A 17,437-nucleotide genomic window follows, 5' to 3' on the forward strand; every position below is an offset into this window, starting at 1 on the left:
GCTTTCATAAGATTTTTAATTTTTTAAGGACGACTCAAAAGGGTTATGAGATATGCCCAAGACTTTCTAGGCATATCCTACGAAGAGACATGCCCACTTAGTAAGTATAAAGAGAAAAACAAACACGTTTCTATATCAAGATTCTTTCTTTCACCGGAGCTAGAGCTGGACAAACGAAGCTCCACCCCCTGAGAGTTTGTGACCTCACAGTAGCTGAGGATGCTTGAGGCCTGGGCCTCTTCCTTGGAGGAGGAGTCAGAATCAAGGCGGAGTTAAGACAGAGCGTTCCAAAGAGGGTCGAGGCAAGAAGCCAGCAGCTGGGTCATTGAGGCCTGTGAGAGCTTTAGGCCCCATCCCTGAGCACAAATGACTGTCCTGCTGGGTGCTACGCTGTATCTGTCTGTCCTTCTCCTCTGCTTCTTTCTGCTCATCTGTTACTGCACCTATCTGAGGGAATAAGCTCAGGCTCCTGAGGTCAGGGACTAAAACCTAATGAAAGCCTTGGCACAGCATCCAGGGCCACTCAGCTGTTTCCGAACGGCCCCAGGGACTACTAGCACATAAAGTTGTGCAGACTGGGCACTGGGAATATTGGCTTCATAGTCTGTGACTGGGAAGCAGAGGTGTTGGGAATGCTTGACTGAGCAGAAGCCACAAACATGTATGACTAAAAAGGAGACACTTTTCCTGGAAGCAGCAGAGCAACGCGTTGTTACATCATCCAATGCTTAAACGGTAGGTCTTTCTAATAAAGCCTCCTGGGAATATCTTCTAATAGTGTATTTACAGGGTTAACCTTCACTTCATCCTGACTTCACGAAGCAAAACAGAATAGTAAGCCTGAAAGAGTCAGACTGTGCAGGGCTTTGGGAGATGAAGAAGAATGTACAGGCGGCAGGCAGGAGTCCGGAGAAAGACAGTTCTTCCCCTGGATTCTAAGCTCAATGCTCAGTTACCTCCCAGACCCAAGTGTATCTGTTGCTGTTCTTCTTGCTACAATGAGATGTCTGGTACAAGCCTCTTGGGGAAGGGAAGGTTTCTTTTGGCTCACAGTTTGAGGTTACAGTCCATCACAGTGGGGATGGCAAAAATCATGATGGCAGGATCACAACATGGTGGCAGAAATATGAGGTAGTTGGGTGTGTTGTATCTAAGATCAGAAGCAGAGAAAGATGGTGGTATACTGGTGCCTGCTAGCTCTTTCTTTTCTTTTTTCTTTTCTTTTCTTTTCTTTTCTTTTCTTTTCTTTTCTTTTCTTCTTTCTTTCTTTTTTTTTTTGACAGGGTTTCTCTGTATAGCCCTGGCTGTCCTGGAACTCACTCTGTAGACCAGGCTAGCCTTGAACTCAGAAATCTGCCTGCCTCTGCCTCCTAAGTGCTGGGATTAAAGGCATGTGCCACCACTGCCTGGTTTTTTTTTTTTGTTTGTTTGTTTGTTTGGGTTTTTTTTGGTTTTTTTTTTTTTTTTTTAAGAATTATTTATTTTTTTATGTATATTGTAGCTGTCTTCAGACACACCAGAAGAGGGCATTGGATACTACTACAGATGGTTATGAGTCACCATGTGGTTGCTGGGAATTGAACTCAGGACCTCAGTGCTCTTAACCTCTGAGCCATCTCTCCAGCCCCCGACTGGCTCTTTCTTATTCAGCCTTGGACCTGTGGGATGATGCCACCCACACTCAGAGTGGGATTTTCCACCTCAGTTCACCCAATCTAGAAACTCATCCCCTAAGTATACTAGATCCGGTCAAGTTGACAATCGAAATTAGCCTTCATACCATGGACCCTCACTTCCACCCTTTGACAGCTGCAGGAGAAGTCACCTCTCTGATACTCATCACCTAACTTGTCTTGATGGTTGAGCACACACATGCCACTGATGGGGCCCAGGGTTTGCCTGGACCCAGACTGCTCAACCATATCCAAGATCCTTTCTGGCCAACTGTAGTGGTTTGAATAGGTTTGTCCCTCCTGGACTCATGTGTTTGAAAATGCTTGGCCCACAGTGAGTGACACTATTAAAAGGTGTGTCCTTGTTAGAATAGGTGTGGCCTTGTTGGAGGAAATGTGTCACTGTGGGGGTGGGCTTTGAGGACACCTAGTGCTCAAGTTCTGCCCAAGACAGAAGAGAGCCTCCTCCTGCAGAGGAACCTGTGGAGGATAGTCTCCTCCTGGCTGCCTTTGGTTCAAGATGTAGAACCCTTGGCTCCTCCAGCACCAAGTTAGCCTGCACACTGCCATGCTTCCCACTATGATGATAATGGACTGAACCTCTGACACTGTACGCTCCAATTAAATGTTTGCCTGTATAAGAGTTGCCTTGGTCATGGTGTCTCTTCACAGCAATAAAACTCTAACTAAAACACCAATCATGGGCTGTGTATGTGGTGTGTGTGTATGTGTGTGTATGTGTGTTGCCACAAGAGGCCATCGGAGTGTGTTGGGCTCTGATTGGCAGAGTGATGTCAGCTAAGACAGACACACTTGCTTAGGCAAGACACATGCTAAAACAAGAACCATAGAGGGCACATGATGCTTGAAGGGTATAAATAGAACTTATTTATACCTGAGTGCAGCTGGAGTTGCAGATGATTTATAAGTTGGATGGCTTATAAACATTAGAAATCTATTTCTCGTGGTTCTGAAGCCTAGATGTTATGCTTTGAAATATGACCTCATATTTCATAAAAATGGCCTCAAAAGCTAGGTGCTTATGACTTTGTAGCTAGATCCTAGTAGAAGGAGGAGAGGTAACTGAAGGCTTGCCCTCAGAGGGGGTATTGGAAACCCAGACCTGTAACTTTAATTTTTTTTCAAAGTCTACTTTTAATGGTGGTTCTTAAATGTTTTAATCTCCCTTGTAGCTCACCACCCACCAGAGGTGGTAAAAAAGAAAGGATATGGGGGATGTGGACCTGTTTGGAAAGGTTCTTTGGAGCAGCTCCCGTCTGTGTTGTCTGGAAATCTGCAGTTCAGTTCACAGGTTAGCAGTGGCAAGCAGATCCACTTGCAAACACATCATGGATACACCAGCGGTTCAGTTCAGTAGAGTCGGGATAGCAAACAGGAATCAGCTGCAGTGGCATGACCTAGCAGAGACAGCCAGGCCCCAGCCTCCGCACAAGTCAACAGGAGGGACCAGGGTCAACAGTAACATTGGGGAAAGTTCTTAGCTGTGCCTCTCTCAGTGAAGCAAAGATCAGCAAAGACTAGAGACCGACAAGCATTGCGCAGCTAGCTCTATAAGCACGTCAAGCTCAGCCTCTGTCACTGCCCATCAAGTTCTATTTATACCCTCCAAACATCACATGCGCTCTGAGGGTCTTGCCTAAGCACGTGTATCTGTCTCAGCTGACGTCACTCTGCCAATCAATCAGCTTGAGTCCATAAAAGCAGCAAAAAAGCCTGGGCACACTACCAGAAGTTTTTTGGCGCATTTCTCTCTATGGAGTCCTGACAAATGCAGCTCAACTGTGCAGTGTAAGGCGAACCAATACATGAGTGCTGTTAGCAAAGAATTCTTCATCACGTGTCCTTTCACATGCTTGCTTTAGCAGAACATCCTTTCTCCTGTGTCTGCTTTGTAAGGCCCGACAGGTAGGGAGGAACTCTCTCCCTGCTCTTGGGAATTCACGGCCACCCCAATAACTGCAAAGACACCAAACTTGATGTAACAGCAAAAGGTATATTTCAATCAACGTGTTGAGGTCGCACTTCCAGCCCGTCCTACGAAGAGGCAAGCAGTGAAGTACGACCCCCACTTAGGGAAAAGATAGAGTTTTTATAGTAAGAACTGCAACTCAGGGAAACGAGGGGGAAATATCAAACACTATTCAATTTGTCTTGTGGTTCGTTTTGTTCCTGGTATCCAGGATGCATGGGCACACTGAGAACTCCCAACTCAAACTCTCCTGGTATCCAGGGTGCACAAGAACGCTAACTTGAACTCTCAGCTCAAACCCTATTCAATCTATCTTATGGTCAGTTTTTAGTTCCTGGTACCCATAGCACTTGGTCACCCTATCTTGAACTCCCAGCTTCGAACTCTATTCAATCTATCATCTATTTTGTCTTGTGGATAGCTAGTTTCCTAGGACCCAGAACGCAGAACAAGCTGATCTGCACTCTTGACTCCATCTGTGGAAGGTTTAAAAATTTTTAACCCTTTCAGCTTCAGTGAAATGTTCCTTCATGAGTCTGCCTTAGCCCTTCGCCTGTGTCCACATCAGCTAAATGTTCCTACATGTGTTTGCTCCAGCAAAACGCCACCCAACTGACTTTCCAAAGAAGCCCTAAGTTTCCACTTCACAGACCTTTCTCTGTCGCTCTCTGGCCGCCATGAGCAGCTTCGTTCTGCCACACACTCCTTGTCGTGAGCACTTGACACACTACAGGCTCAGAAATCACAGAGCCAAACGATCAAAAGCTAAAACAAAGCTCTCCTCTTCTAAGTTGCTTTCCTCGGTATTTTGGTCCAGCAACACGCTGGGAGTCTGAGCTCAAGGCAGCTTCAGATTCAGTATCTGAGCCCTGCCTCACCCCACTCCCTTATCACAGGCTGATGGCTGCCTTCCTATTGCTCCCAATAAGAAGAAGGAAGAAGGGAGATCCAGGGGACCCTCATAACCTGATCACACTCCCCACCAAAGATCCTGCAACCTGATACTACCATGGTGGGAGGTAGGGTTTCAAAATGGACTTAGGGGAGGGAGTCACTATTCAGTCTGTAATACTGCAATAATAATTAAACGGGTCAAAACACCTAAAATATTGCATGTGCTCAAAAATGCTGGCTGCTAGTTGTATTCCTTTGTTGCACTGAAAACAGGTATTAGAGTCAATTCATACTGGGATAACATGGCTAGACTGGACTAGATGTCAAAACCAGTAAAAGAACATGTCCTCAGGAATGGCAATCTGCCAGACTGTGGCACGTGCCTTTAATCCTGTCATAGGCAGGCAGATCTCTGAGTTTGAGGCCAGCCTGGTCTACAGATTTCATTTCTAGGACAGCCAGGGCTACACAGAGAAACCCTGTCTTGGAAAAAAATAAATAAATAAAACAAAAAACAACCCCAGGACCACATGGTAGAAGAGACCAACTCAGAAGTTGTCTTCTGATATCTAAATGTGCACCATGGCATGTGTGCACACCAAACACACACACACACACATAAATCAACATAACTTTTTAAAAAGGCACATGAAATAGCCAGGTGTGGTGGACACAAATTTAATCCCCTCACTCAGGAGGCAGAGGTAGGAGGATCTTTGTGAGTTCTTCAAAGCCGGCCTGGTCTATATAGTGAGTTCCAGGACAGCCAAGACTACAGAGAGACCCTGTCTCATGAAAGGCAAATCAGACTAAAACAAGAAGCATTGCTGACCCATTTGCATGAGCTTTATGTTTCTACTTTACTTTTTACATATACTCCTGGATATAATATACTGAACATTTCATAATTCATTCCTTATTTTCCATCAGGCCTTAGATTGTCTTTTCTTCAGAGAAGGCCCTGCTGTCCACGCTGAAAATAAATAAACAGGTCACCACTGTCACAATCTGCCCACCACTATTTCATTTGTTGTGTTTATGTTTTTTTTAATGTATTTTACTTTATGTGCATTAGTTTTTTTGTCTGCATATATTTCTGTGTAAGGGTGTCAGATTTTTGGAGTTACAGTTATGAGCTACCATATGGGTGCTGGGAATTGAACCCAGGTCCTTTGGAAGAGCAATTAATGCTCTTAATTACTGAGCCATCTCTCCAGCCCCACGCTTATGATTTTTAATGGTCGAATTTTCTGGCCTATTTGTTTATCGTGCTCATTAAAATGTAACCGAGTTAGGGATCATATCTGTCTTATTGGTTTTATTTTTAGTTCGTAGTCTGGCCCTTGATACAAAGTAGTTCCTTGGATATTATGGGTGGATGCAAAGCTAGATGAATAGATTAATGAAAAGATGAGTGGATGGATAGATGGATAAATGGACAGGCAGACAGATGCGTGCAGATTAGTAATTAGATACCTAAGAAGGCAGATGGATCAGTATGATGGATGACTAATGGGATGAGAGGAAGCTGATGTTCCGCACATATTTTCTGGCAAAATGGGTCCATGGACTCATTGGAAGAATGGAAGCTCGCACTTAGGAGAGCCTCGTTGGCGCACTAAGCATTTCCGCTCTACTCATGCAGGGGACGCTGCAGAACCACGCCCACTGGCCAGCTGCGCAAAAAGCGAAGCTGGAGACTGCAGCGCGCGCAGCCGCAGCTGGACAGACACTGCGGTGTTGGAGGAGTGTCCTGCGCAATCCCGCACTGCGGCACTCGGCACTCGCGCACTTTGCTTTCCCGCTAGGCGAGTCACCTCAGCTCTGCGCTCTTGGCTGCCTCCAAGGCCTCCAGTCTCCTTTAACCGGGAAAACCCAGGAACCGGGAAGCTAGTGTGCGGGCTTGATCCTCCCACCTTTGCAAGCTATGGACCTCCTGGAGTACTCGAAAGGAGATCGTTGGTAGGCTGAGATCTTTGCCTTTCAGGGTCGGTGGGCTCCAGCTGAGCTTAAGCCCAGCCTCAAGGGACGGAGCCGGTAGGAAAGAGACCTGTGGACGCAGTGCTAGTGCGCCCAGGCGGAGGTGGAGGATTGGGGGCTGAGCCCAGGTGCTCCAGGCTCATGTGGCATGTGAAGCCTCTTGTCCTTTCTTATACAGGGTCCTCGGATTGTTGACACCCGTCCTCCCAAGCTGATAAGCCCAGGACTCTGGGAGGGGATGTTAGGACTCCTGTGTGGCGCCTTGCTGTGAACCCCTTCCCAAGGGCTTGCTTTCCTGATGGGCCTTTGCGCAAGGCCCTCTTGACACCAAGGATGTTGACGATGAAGGTTCTGGGGCAGCCAGCGCCACTCCCCCTATTCTCCGCACTCACTGGTGGATGCCACTGTCCAGGAAGCAAGTATCCCGGTAAGTGCTGCGAGTGCATCTTGAAGCCTGAGTAGCACCTAATTTTAGCCTTCCTATGGGCACCAGCAGAGGGGTGGTGTGGAGTTCAGCCAAGTTCTGAGGACAGCCTGGCAACGACCCTGTGGAGGGAAAGCCTGGTGGGAGTCTGGACTCAGGGGGTAAAAGACCTCAGGTCCTATGTGAGTTGGTTCCTTTATTCCCAGGAAGGGAAGTTGCAAATGCAGATCCCGCTACTTGTCTTATTTTTTGAACCCTAGTGCCTGGCTGCCTGGTAGCTATGCCATATGGTGTGAATAGAACCGGTTTCTCATTTTGAACCTAAGTTAGTCTTCTTGTGGGTGGCAGGTAGAGCCTTACCTGAATGGATGATTTCATAGAAGCCAGTGGTTGGACAGTCAGCCACTATTTTTCCATTTGGGGGTCTTTGTCAGGAGATGGGATAAAGGAACCTTTTGGAGCCGCTGCAGTTTATCAGAGCTTGCAGAAATGATGTGAAAAATGTTCTCTGACAGAGGTGATTTGTTGCTAGCGTTTTTCTTTGTTCACGAGAAAATGCTGCGTCACAAGAAAATGCTGCGTCACCAGTAATCCAGCCTCTGGTTGTATTTGGCTGTTGGACCGGGACATTTTGTGTACTGCCCAGGACAGATTTGATCAGGTGACGTTTAGATGCCTATTTAAATGTTTCTTGTTTATTGCAGAATTGACAGCTTGGTGCAGAAGGATAGAGGTGTCTCTATCCTGCGAGGAAGCAGCTGGACCACAGCGCTCCCAAGGTAAGGTCTGAACTTAAGATGGCTGCCCTCAAAGGATGCTCACAGGTCCCCAGGAATGGGGTAGACTGGGAAGTAAAGGGACAGAAGATGACGGCCGCTGCATCCTTGCCCCCTACCCCACCCCCCCAGTTTTATTCTCCCTTGGGCCATTGATGTACATCTAATTTCTGTTGTGGCTGCTTCAGTTCTGAGTCCTCTGCAATGCTTCTTTTTTTGGTGAGTTAGCAGCAGAAGGTCTGAGTCAGACACCGGAGAATGCTGCAGCATATCTACCTGCACCCAGGTCTGTCTTGGCTGGGGTTCCTCCTGCTGCAGTGAAACGTCATGACCAAAGCAGCTTGGGGAGGAAAGGGTTTATTTGCCTTACACTTCCACATCACTGTTTATCATCAAAGGAAGCCAGGACAAAAACCCAGACATGGCCAGGAACCTGGAGGCAGGAGCTGATGATGCAGAGCCCATGGAGGGGTGCTGCTTTCTGCCAGGACCACCAGCCCAGGGATGGCCCCACCCACAATGAACTCCCACATCGATCACTGATTTTAAAAAATGGCCTACAGGCTTGCCTACAGCCCAGCCTTATGGAGGAACTTTCTCAGTTGAGGTTCCCTCCTTTCAGATAACTCTAGACTGTGTCAAGTTGACGTAAAACTATCCAGGCCAAGGTCTAATTCTCCAGAAAGCAGAACAACTAGACTTTTTCCTTAGGATCAGGAACCACCTTGTTCCACAACCTAAGAACACCTGCTGCGTGTGTGCCTTCTGTCCTCCCTGTTGCGTGGAAGGAATTTTTATGGGATTAGATGTATTTCCTAGGTCGTTGTACTCAGCTGACTCTACACTTCTGCGTTTGGCAGCAGGTCCTCCACCTTCTCTGGCTCTGCATTCGTAAGTGGTCAGGGGATACTCATGCCCTGGCCATTGGTAGTGCAGGCAGAAGAAATGTAGAAAGAACTGTCCAGTGTTTGGAAGGCCCACACCCATGCCTTCCAGTGCTGGGAGGTTTCCCACACTGTGGTCTCTCAGCTCTGTGTACCTTTGGGCCTCTAGGGGATTAGAAACACTCATGTGTCCATCATTACTGTCATTGGGGGCTTTTGCTTCCTGTCCTGGGTATTAAGTTCTCCCAGAGGGCTGCAAGGTCACTGCCAGTCCACCGTGCCACACTCTCACAAACCTGCTGTTTGAGTCCATTTCATCCTGTTGGGCATTACTTCTATTGGTGGTAACTGTCCTGCCGTAGACAATACACAATGTCCATTTTAGGAGTTAGAGCCAACAATGGGTTTGTTTTGGAAATAAGAGCCAGCAGTTTGGGGAAGCTTACTGGCTGGTTACTCCCTTTGCCCCCACCCCTACCCCCCAACCACCATGTCCTGCTGTGAGCAGTGTCGAGCTGGATACTTACTCATCAGGTTTCATGAGCTTTGCAGGGACGCCACTGTATATAGAGGCATCCTGGGAGTTGCCCGTCAGGAACATTGTAGACCCACCTGTGCTTGAACTCAGATCTCTTGTCCAGTCCATTGAATGCATTGGTCCCTTGCATCCAATACAGCACAATACTTGTTGCCTCGGGCTTTCAGCGATGATACAGGGGGCTCCTGCTCTGCCACTCTCTGAGTCAAAGACAGACTCAGAACTTCCATTTTCAGCATTTGAAAAATAAAAGGATAGCCGGATGAGGTGGTGCATACCTTTAATGCCAGTGCTTGGGAGGCAGAGATCTCTATGAGTTTGAGGCCATCCTGGTCTACAGAGCAAGTTCCAGAACAGCCAGGGCTACATGCAGAGAAATCCTGTCTCTAAAAATGAAAACAACAAAAAACAAACAAACAAAAAACCCCAAACAAAACAAAAAAGGAAAAGAAAAGAAAAGAAAAAGAAAAGAAGGGGCTGGAGAAATGGCTCAGCCGTTAAGAGCACTAACTGCTCTTTTAGAGGTCCTGAGATCAGTTCCCAGCAACCACATGGTGGCTCACACCACCTATAATGGGATCCAATGCCCTCTTCTGGTGTGTCTGAAGACAGTGTACTCACATATATAAAATAAATCTTTAAAGGAAAAAAAAAGAAAGGAAAAATAAGACAATGACAGAGGCAGAGATAACTTCCATTCCACTTGAGCTCATGTGCTGTCCCAAACCCTTATGCCTCCCAGTAGCTCTGCCCAGGGAATCTTCTTTGGTTATCCTTGGCCATGAGGCATTATGGGGCCTTTGTAGGAAAGAAGGACCCTGGCAGGGGAGCTATGCTTGCCTAGGCTCTTCCCCTGGACTCAACCTTGCAGGCCTCCGATATCTGCATCTCTTCTTGGCCTCTTGTCTGTTCCCGCGTATGCACCTGCATTTAGAAGCCGATCATGGGCTGTGTGTGCTCTGGTCATCCATGATGCAGGGAGAGGAGTTGCCGAAAGCCATTTCCCGTGTTTGAAGGGTCCACTCCTCCCTCTCAAATGCTGGTGCTTTCACACACTCCTGCCAACATTTCAGCCTCCCCCAGGACATGGACCGCTGTGGAAGAGTCATCTTGGTTTTGTTCTGCTTTGTTTTGTTTGTTTATTTTGAGACAGGGTCTCACCTTGTGGGTCTGGCTGGTCTGCCTTTGTCTCCCAAGTGCTAAGATTAAAAGAGACATATGCTGGGGCTGGATGGCTCAGCAGTTAAGAGCACCGGCTGCCCTTCCAGAGGTCCTAAATTCAATTTCCAGCAACCACATAGTGGCTCATGACCATCTGTAAGGGGATCTGCTGCCCTCTTCTGGCATTTGAGGGTACATGCAGCAGAGCACTCGTATATTAAATAAATAAATAAATAAATAAATAAATAAATAAATAGATTTATATTTTGGCTTGGGCTTTCTCAGCTTGGCTCCCTGCTATCAGAGACCAAGGTTTTGACACTTGAGGATCTAGGAAGGCCAAGGTGAATTACCTTGGTAATAATAGGTATAATGGATAATTACTCACCACCCATTTTTTTTTATAGAGAAGGTTTTTTATAGAGAAGCTATCTTTTTGTGTTTCTTTTCTTGAAACATACATTCTCTGGAGTCCTCTAATTTGCTTTGTGACCCAGGCTGGCCTTGAACTCACAGAGAGTCTCCTGCCTCTGCCTCTCTGCCCCTCTGCCCCTCTGCCCCTCTGCCTCTGCCCCTCTGCCCCTCTGCCCCTCTGCCCCTCTGCCCCTCTGCCCCTCTGCCCCTCTGCCCCTCTGCCCCTCTGCCCCTCTGCCCCTCTGCCCCTCTGCCCCTCTGCCCCTCTGCCCCTCTGCCCCTCTGCCCCTCTGCCCCTCTGCCCCTCTGCCCCTCTGCCCCTCTGCCCCTCTGCCTCAAGTGGCTGGGATGAAAAGCATGCACCACCACGCCTGGCAGAAGCTATCTTTTGGACTTGGTATACATGCCTAAGTGGGCCTTTGAAGAAATTTGAGTCAATGGACAAAGGAGACTTACAGGAGAAGTCATCAGAGGGACTCTGAAGTTGATGTGAAGGCCACTAGTGACAGCATACAGGGAAGGCTGCTGGGTGGAGGGACCTTGGTGGGAGGAACCCTGAGAGGAAGCCTCTGAGCTCTGTCTCTGCCATTTATGTGACTGCTCAGCTGGCCTATGGGAGCTGTTTTAGATTCATAGGACTGCATTGGTGTTCACTTTCTGTCTGTCATGAATTAGGAGCGTACTACTCAACATCCGTGTGGCAAGACCAGAGAACATGATCGTCTCGCCGTGACCGCTGGCTGGGGTCTTATCCAGGTGAGCTTCTGCCAGTCCACTGGGTCAGAATATACAATCTGGAATGGAAATTATAAGCTGCTGGCCTTGCCCGATTTTCTGCCTTAGGCTATGGTGTGGTATCCTTAGGTGACCAGGAAAACCAAGGTTGCTGCGGTCAACATGCCTCCAGACCTTGTCGCCATCAGCTCGCTGTCTAGGAACGCCTTTTTACTTTGGTAGGTATGCAGAAGGAAGGGCCTTGACTCTGGAGACTTGGGGACCAAAGTTAGAGACTAGATAGGTCTGCCCCTCCCCTTAGAGAGAGCCACAGAATGCCATGTGGCACTGAGGTCCTTGCTCTCACAAATAAGCACTCGGGAAACCAGCAATATTAAACACGCAGGGTTGTCTCTTCAAAGGGAGAGACATATATCCTGTTTTCCTCCCAGAAGGCTGGGAGCGGAGGTGTTTAATATCCTGGCGAACTTTGTGCTATCTGTATGACCAAGACCATGCCAGGTTCTCCCCTAGAACCTTAAGATATCATTATAATCTGTCAGCTAGGAGGGTGGTGGTACATGCCTTTACTTCCAGTATTCTGGTGGCAAAGGCAGGTGGGTCTCTGCATTCCTCCCCTAAACCCTTAAGATGTCATATGTAATCAGTCACCTGGGTGGTGGTGGTGCATGCCTTTTCTTCCAGGACTTGGGTGGCAAGGGTGGGTGAATCTCTGAGTTCGAGGCCAGCCTGGTCTACAGAGTGAGTCCAGGTCAGCCAGAACTACACAGAGAAACCTTTGTCTCAAAAAACAAAACAAAAAAAAAAATAAATAATTTTTAAAAAGGTGTCACGTGTAGTCAATCATCTTTATGGAAAATGTCACCTGTACTTTACAGATGTAGCCATGACTTAAGCTTTTTTATGTTGATCTACCTGGTATCAGACTCTTGAAGTTTGAACCAACACTTAGCCGGGCGATGGTGGCGCACGCCTTTAATCCCAGCACTTGGGAGGCAGAGACAGGTGAATCTTTGAGTTAGAGGCTAGCCTGGTCTACAGAGTGAGTCCAGGACAGCCAGGATTACACAGAGAAACCCTGTCTCAAACATTTAATTAAGTAAAGTAAACTAAAGTAATAAAAACACTTGAACCAACGCTGGCTAATGAATCATGTTGAGCCAGATTGCTTTTTTTTTTAACCTTCCTTGGGTTATCACCCGGGCTGGTTGAGGTGCCTGCGGGGACCCTCATGATGGCGACCAACATGAGGGGCTCCAGTCTTGGAGACGGTAAGAGACTTTTTCTTTAAATAGAATCAAGGGTCACCCAGGAGCAGTGCACACACACCCTCACCCGGAAGGTCACAGGTGAGTGGGAAGATGAATTATGCCTGGGTTCTTCCCAGTCCTGAGACAAAGCAGTTTCTACAATTACTGAGCTGTTGGTTAAGATCCAGAGGGGGGAACTAGAGCAACAGCAGTGCAGCTCAGAGCAAGTGTCAGTCAGATTCAGTCCTTGGTTTCCTGAAAAAGAAACGATTGATGCTGAAAATTGGAAATGCAGCCAGGTGGTGGTGACGGTCTATAGAGAAAGTGCCAGGACTACTTAGAGAAACCCTGTCTTGAAAACAAAAACAAAAAAGCAAAAAAGAAAAGAAAAACAGAAAAGAAAATTGGAAATGCATAGGAGTCAGTGTCAATTGGGCCTGTGAAAGATGAGATAAAATGCGTGCCAATTATCTTGCTAGCTGGAGTCCTTGTATTGTTGTTTGGCTCACACCATCTGGGGCAACCACTCCGGAGGGAGGATCGTTAAAATAAGGTTTTTGTTTTCCCTGCAGGCCGTGTGGACTCTGCCACCGAAGGATGCTCAGCCAGGATTGTTCAGGGCTTTTAACCGGCTGGTTCCCCCTCCTTCATTGTCTTGGTCACGCTGCTTCATTGTTTTCACTGTCTCGGTCTGTCTAGTCATGTCCTCACAGCCTTAGCAAAATAATCAATTTTATCTTGTCCTTTCCATAAAAAAAAAAAAAAAAAAAAAAAAAAAATGGTGTTTTTATTACTTCAAGCCTTTGAGGCATCAAGAGACCAAACCCCACCCAGATTCCTTTGCATTTATGATTACTAAAATTTCATGTCTTAAATTTGTATCTTTGTACAACAGAAAAAAAATTTAAAAGCAATGTAATCAAACTTAACATGGATTTAAAAAAAAATAGGTGCAAATTGGAACCAAGAAAGAATATTTCTTCTGGATAATACAGTGGCCAAGGACTGAAAAGCAGAAGTGTAGTCCATAGGAGTTAGATTATTTGAAAGTTTTCACCTAGAATTATTTTGGGTACAGTCTGAGAATATGTGGAGTATAGTAAGAACTAGAGCCTTCCAGAAAGTTCTTCTTCCATGGAAATGTTATGCTTTGATGCTATTCACATGTTTGTTTTGCTTGCAGTATCAGCCGGATATGTTCTTTCATGCTCTCATGGGACAACCCTGTTGTTTCCCGCTTTGGGATGGTCTGTGATTGTTCCTCAGGTACTTTGGAATCTCCTGTTAACCTGATAGGAGAGTCTTCTTGAACTCAAAATTCAAAATGCCCTAAATTTTAAAGATCCTAAATCTTACATAAATAACCTTAGGTTTAAATCCTTCAAAGTTAACGTGAATTAAGTAGGTTTTGCTTGTGGTTTTTGGTTTTGTGCTTGCCCTTGGTCTGACATAAAGGAGCAGACGCTTGACAAGGGAAGAAGTTAGGGGAGGCTCAAGCGCCTCCTTCTGTTCAAGGCTCACATTCCACAGTATTCCAAGCTTCTCGTGCATATTAGTAGTGAGTGGTTTTTCACCTCAGCGTGACATCTACAACTGGAGCGTTCTGTGTCTGGGGCCTTCTCTTCTGTCAAGTGTGTAGAGACCTGTGCTCTGTGTAGTCTGCGGGCATGCATGATGCCTCTCCCTAACTAGACAGCGGCAGAATACAGCCCCAGATGTGGCCTAGAGTCCTGGGGGCTCCAGGAAAATACCATTCTTCATATCTTCCACTTGACTTTGTCAAATAGCTTTTTACACATTTCTTTCTAGGACTCCCATTACAACTAAAAGCTGATAATTGACCTGCTTACACTAGCAAATGCTTTAAATTTTTTTTTGAAGTTTATGGAGTATTAATCATGTTACTGAACTCCCTTACAACTGACAGTGACAAAGTATTGTAAAATAACACAATCCAATACTTAAATTACAAATTTGAATTCCCACATCCTATGCTACATTTAGCTATGCTCACTTTAAATTTTTTTACTTTAAAAGATAGTGCTTTTTTTCTGTTCCAAAAGCATTTCACCGAAAGGAGACACTACCTAGAGTATATGTTTAAAAAATAAAACCTAACAACTAATCAATGGAAAGTGCCCGATGTCCTGCCATCGAGGCGAGGTTATGCTTATGTCTTACAGAAAATTAAATGAAGTCCCAGGTGGGTCCTGCTGTGACACGTCGTTGGACAAGGACAGCATCCCAGAGACCACCAGACTATCGAGGGCTCTAAGTGAGACGACAAACCCATCAAGAGGAGAAGTCCCAAGAGGAAGGAAGAGGAGGAAGATGAAGGAAGAGGAAGGAAGAGGAAGGAAGAGGAAGGAAGAGGAAGGAAGAGGAAGGAAGAGGAAGCCTTTGGAGAGACTTTAACTGGTCAAGCCAAGACTTTGGGGAAACAACAAGGACATAATACTGCTGACCCCCGAAATGTTGTTGCTACATTCACTCACTGTATTACGTGTTGATTCTCAGCCTGTCAGTGCAGAATCCCAATACCTTATGTCACGGGGGATAAAGGGCGTACCTGTAATAGGACACAGTATGACGTTGTCTTGCTGTGCTAATAATTGTTTTTATCCTTTGGGACCAGTTGTCTGGACAAAAGAGAGTATACAAACATTCAGACACATGAATGGGTGGCATTTTGGTTAGACTAACAGAGCCATTCAAATGTAATAATACAGATTTTAGCTTAATGCAGTACTCTTTGGAAAGCTCTGATGGTAGAAATTATAGTTGTGCGGAGATGAAAAAAGGATTATGTGATGTATCTCTTGCTAAGCTTCAACCAACACCAGCTACTGAGTAGTGTTGAATCCGACCGACCGCCTTCCTGCCTCCTGTGAATCCTTGGTCTGTTGGCCTTGGTGGAGGAAGTGGAGGAAGTGGAGGGAGGGGAGGGCTTTGAGAGTTTAAAAGCCTTGCTTCCAGGTTAGTCCCTGCTTTATGCTTGATCTTCAAGGTGTGATTTCTCAGTTCCATGCCCCTGCTGCCACGCCTGCTGCGTGGACTCATCTCTCTTCTGGAACCACGAGCCAAAATAAACACTGTCTTCCTTAAGTTGCCTTTGGTCACATGTTTTAGACTGTGTCAGAGAGCACAGTGCGGTTTCTGAAGTCAGCACTCACTAAGGGGCAGCTCTTTCCAACTCAACCCTCAGTTCATTCACTGAATGATGCTCATTCCCAGACCAGCCTCTCCCATCTCCCAGTGGGGCTTCCATTTCTCTTCCATCAAACCAGCCCCTCTACCTTCCCCTTGTGCAGTAAATTTCCATGGGCACCCCAGCCTCCTAGTCACTGTGTCTAGTCCTGAATGTGTTCGTTCCCTGTGTGGTCCACTGGGCTGCTACCTCAGCGATGTCACCTCCTCCAGGAAGAGCACGCTCTCTGACCCTCCCTTACCAGTTAATGCAGGCGGTTCTAGGACTTAGCCAAGCAAACAAACCAAAGAACATATCTCTCCTAGGACTGACCTTGCGAAGGACAGCATAAGGTTGACCAAAGAACTTCCATGATGTGCTGGAGAAGGACAAGAAAAAAGTTACAGAGCAGGGAGACAGGCTAGAAGGTCCGGAGAAGTGGCATTTTGCACTGAGTAGACTGAAAATCACCTGGGTGATGGCACATGCATAAGCGAGGCTGTTGCCTCTGGTATCACTGCAGCCTGTTTAAGTTTCATCACAGCATTGATCAGGATGGAGAGGAGCTCTCTTCATGGATACCAGACCCAGTGATCTGGGAAGGCCACGGTGTCTGAGGCCTTAGAAGCCGTTCCTGGTTGTAAATGTCTGCCAACCATTAAGGTAAAGATGGCAGTTGGGTCTGGCCAGAGTTTGCAGCTAAGTACCAGGTTGGGTATCCCTGTAGCCAAGCTCTTTACTTGCCAACTTCACTTCTCCTTTACTCTGACCATAGCTCAGTAGACTAAGAAAGCACAGTCACCCCAGGGCAGCCATTGATAGGCCTAAGCCATGACCTTGGTTAAAAAACAATGGTAGTATTGAGCAAGACTACAGATTCCTTTTTGGGGAACTCCACTGTGTCAAGAGTTTGAGTGAGTGATGAGTTGCAGGAAGAGAAACATGAAGAGGGAGAGAGAAACCAGGTCTCAACAGCTGCACCCAGGAACACAGAGCACTGAACTCTTGTTCCGGGTAAGAGAAGTAGTGTCTCAGGGTCTTGCGGGCAGAAAATGATTGTCCAGTTTGTAAATCACATATATGTAGTAATGTATTTTAGTTAGTTCACCACATAAAGTTACAGTTTCAGGGGCTTGGAAGATGGCTCAGTGGTTGAGAGTCACAATCGTGTGGCTGTTGCAGAGGACTTGGTTTGGTGTCCAGCCCCCACATGACAACTCAACTGCCTGTAACTCTAGTCCCAGGGGATCCAATGGCCTTACCTTCATGAGTACCAGGAATGCACGAAGCACACACATACATGCAGGCAAACACTTACACTCAATCACTAAGTAAATGAATGAATGAATGAATAAATAAATAAATAGATCTTTACAAAGAATTATCATTTCAACCCACAAGGCCTTAGTGTGGGCAACACCCACAAGGCCCAGGGGTGCAGTCCTCTCTGATTTACTATAAAGTGCGGTCATGTGATCCAGATTCCTGTCTGTTTTCTTTTCATTTGGCTACAGTGAAATTACTTTCTGTT

At 46.5% G+C, this 17,437-nt stretch overlaps 1 long non-coding RNA gene and 2 other non-coding genes across 3 annotated transcripts; all 3 read left to right on the forward strand.

Moving 5' to 3' along the window:
* Positions 1-257: 257 nt before the first annotated feature.
* LOC117703028 (uncharacterized) lies at positions 258-13,335 on the forward strand. The gene is made up of 7 exons (XR_013108948.1): positions 258-735; positions 6,203-6,519; positions 6,716-6,964; positions 7,666-7,740; positions 11,410-11,490; positions 11,599-11,687; positions 13,292-13,335. It is a non-coding gene; the product is annotated as an uncharacterized LOC117703028 (long non-coding RNA).
* On the forward strand, positions 8,619-8,752 carry LOC117704721 (small nucleolar RNA SNORA71). Its single transcript, XR_004606258.1, has one exon. It is a non-coding gene; the product is annotated as a small nucleolar RNA SNORA71 (small nucleolar RNA).
* On the forward strand, positions 10,082-10,214 carry LOC117704720 (small nucleolar RNA SNORA71). Its single transcript, XR_004606257.1, has one exon. It is a non-coding gene; the product is annotated as a small nucleolar RNA SNORA71 (small nucleolar RNA).
* Positions 13,336-17,437: the final 4,102 nt, after the last annotated feature.

Source organism: Arvicanthis niloticus, chromosome 2, assembly GCF_011762505.2.
Source record: "Arvicanthis niloticus isolate mArvNil1 chromosome 2, mArvNil1.pat.X, whole genome shotgun sequence".
Classification (NCBI taxonomy): domain Eukaryota; kingdom Metazoa; phylum Chordata; class Mammalia; order Rodentia; family Muridae; genus Arvicanthis; species Arvicanthis niloticus.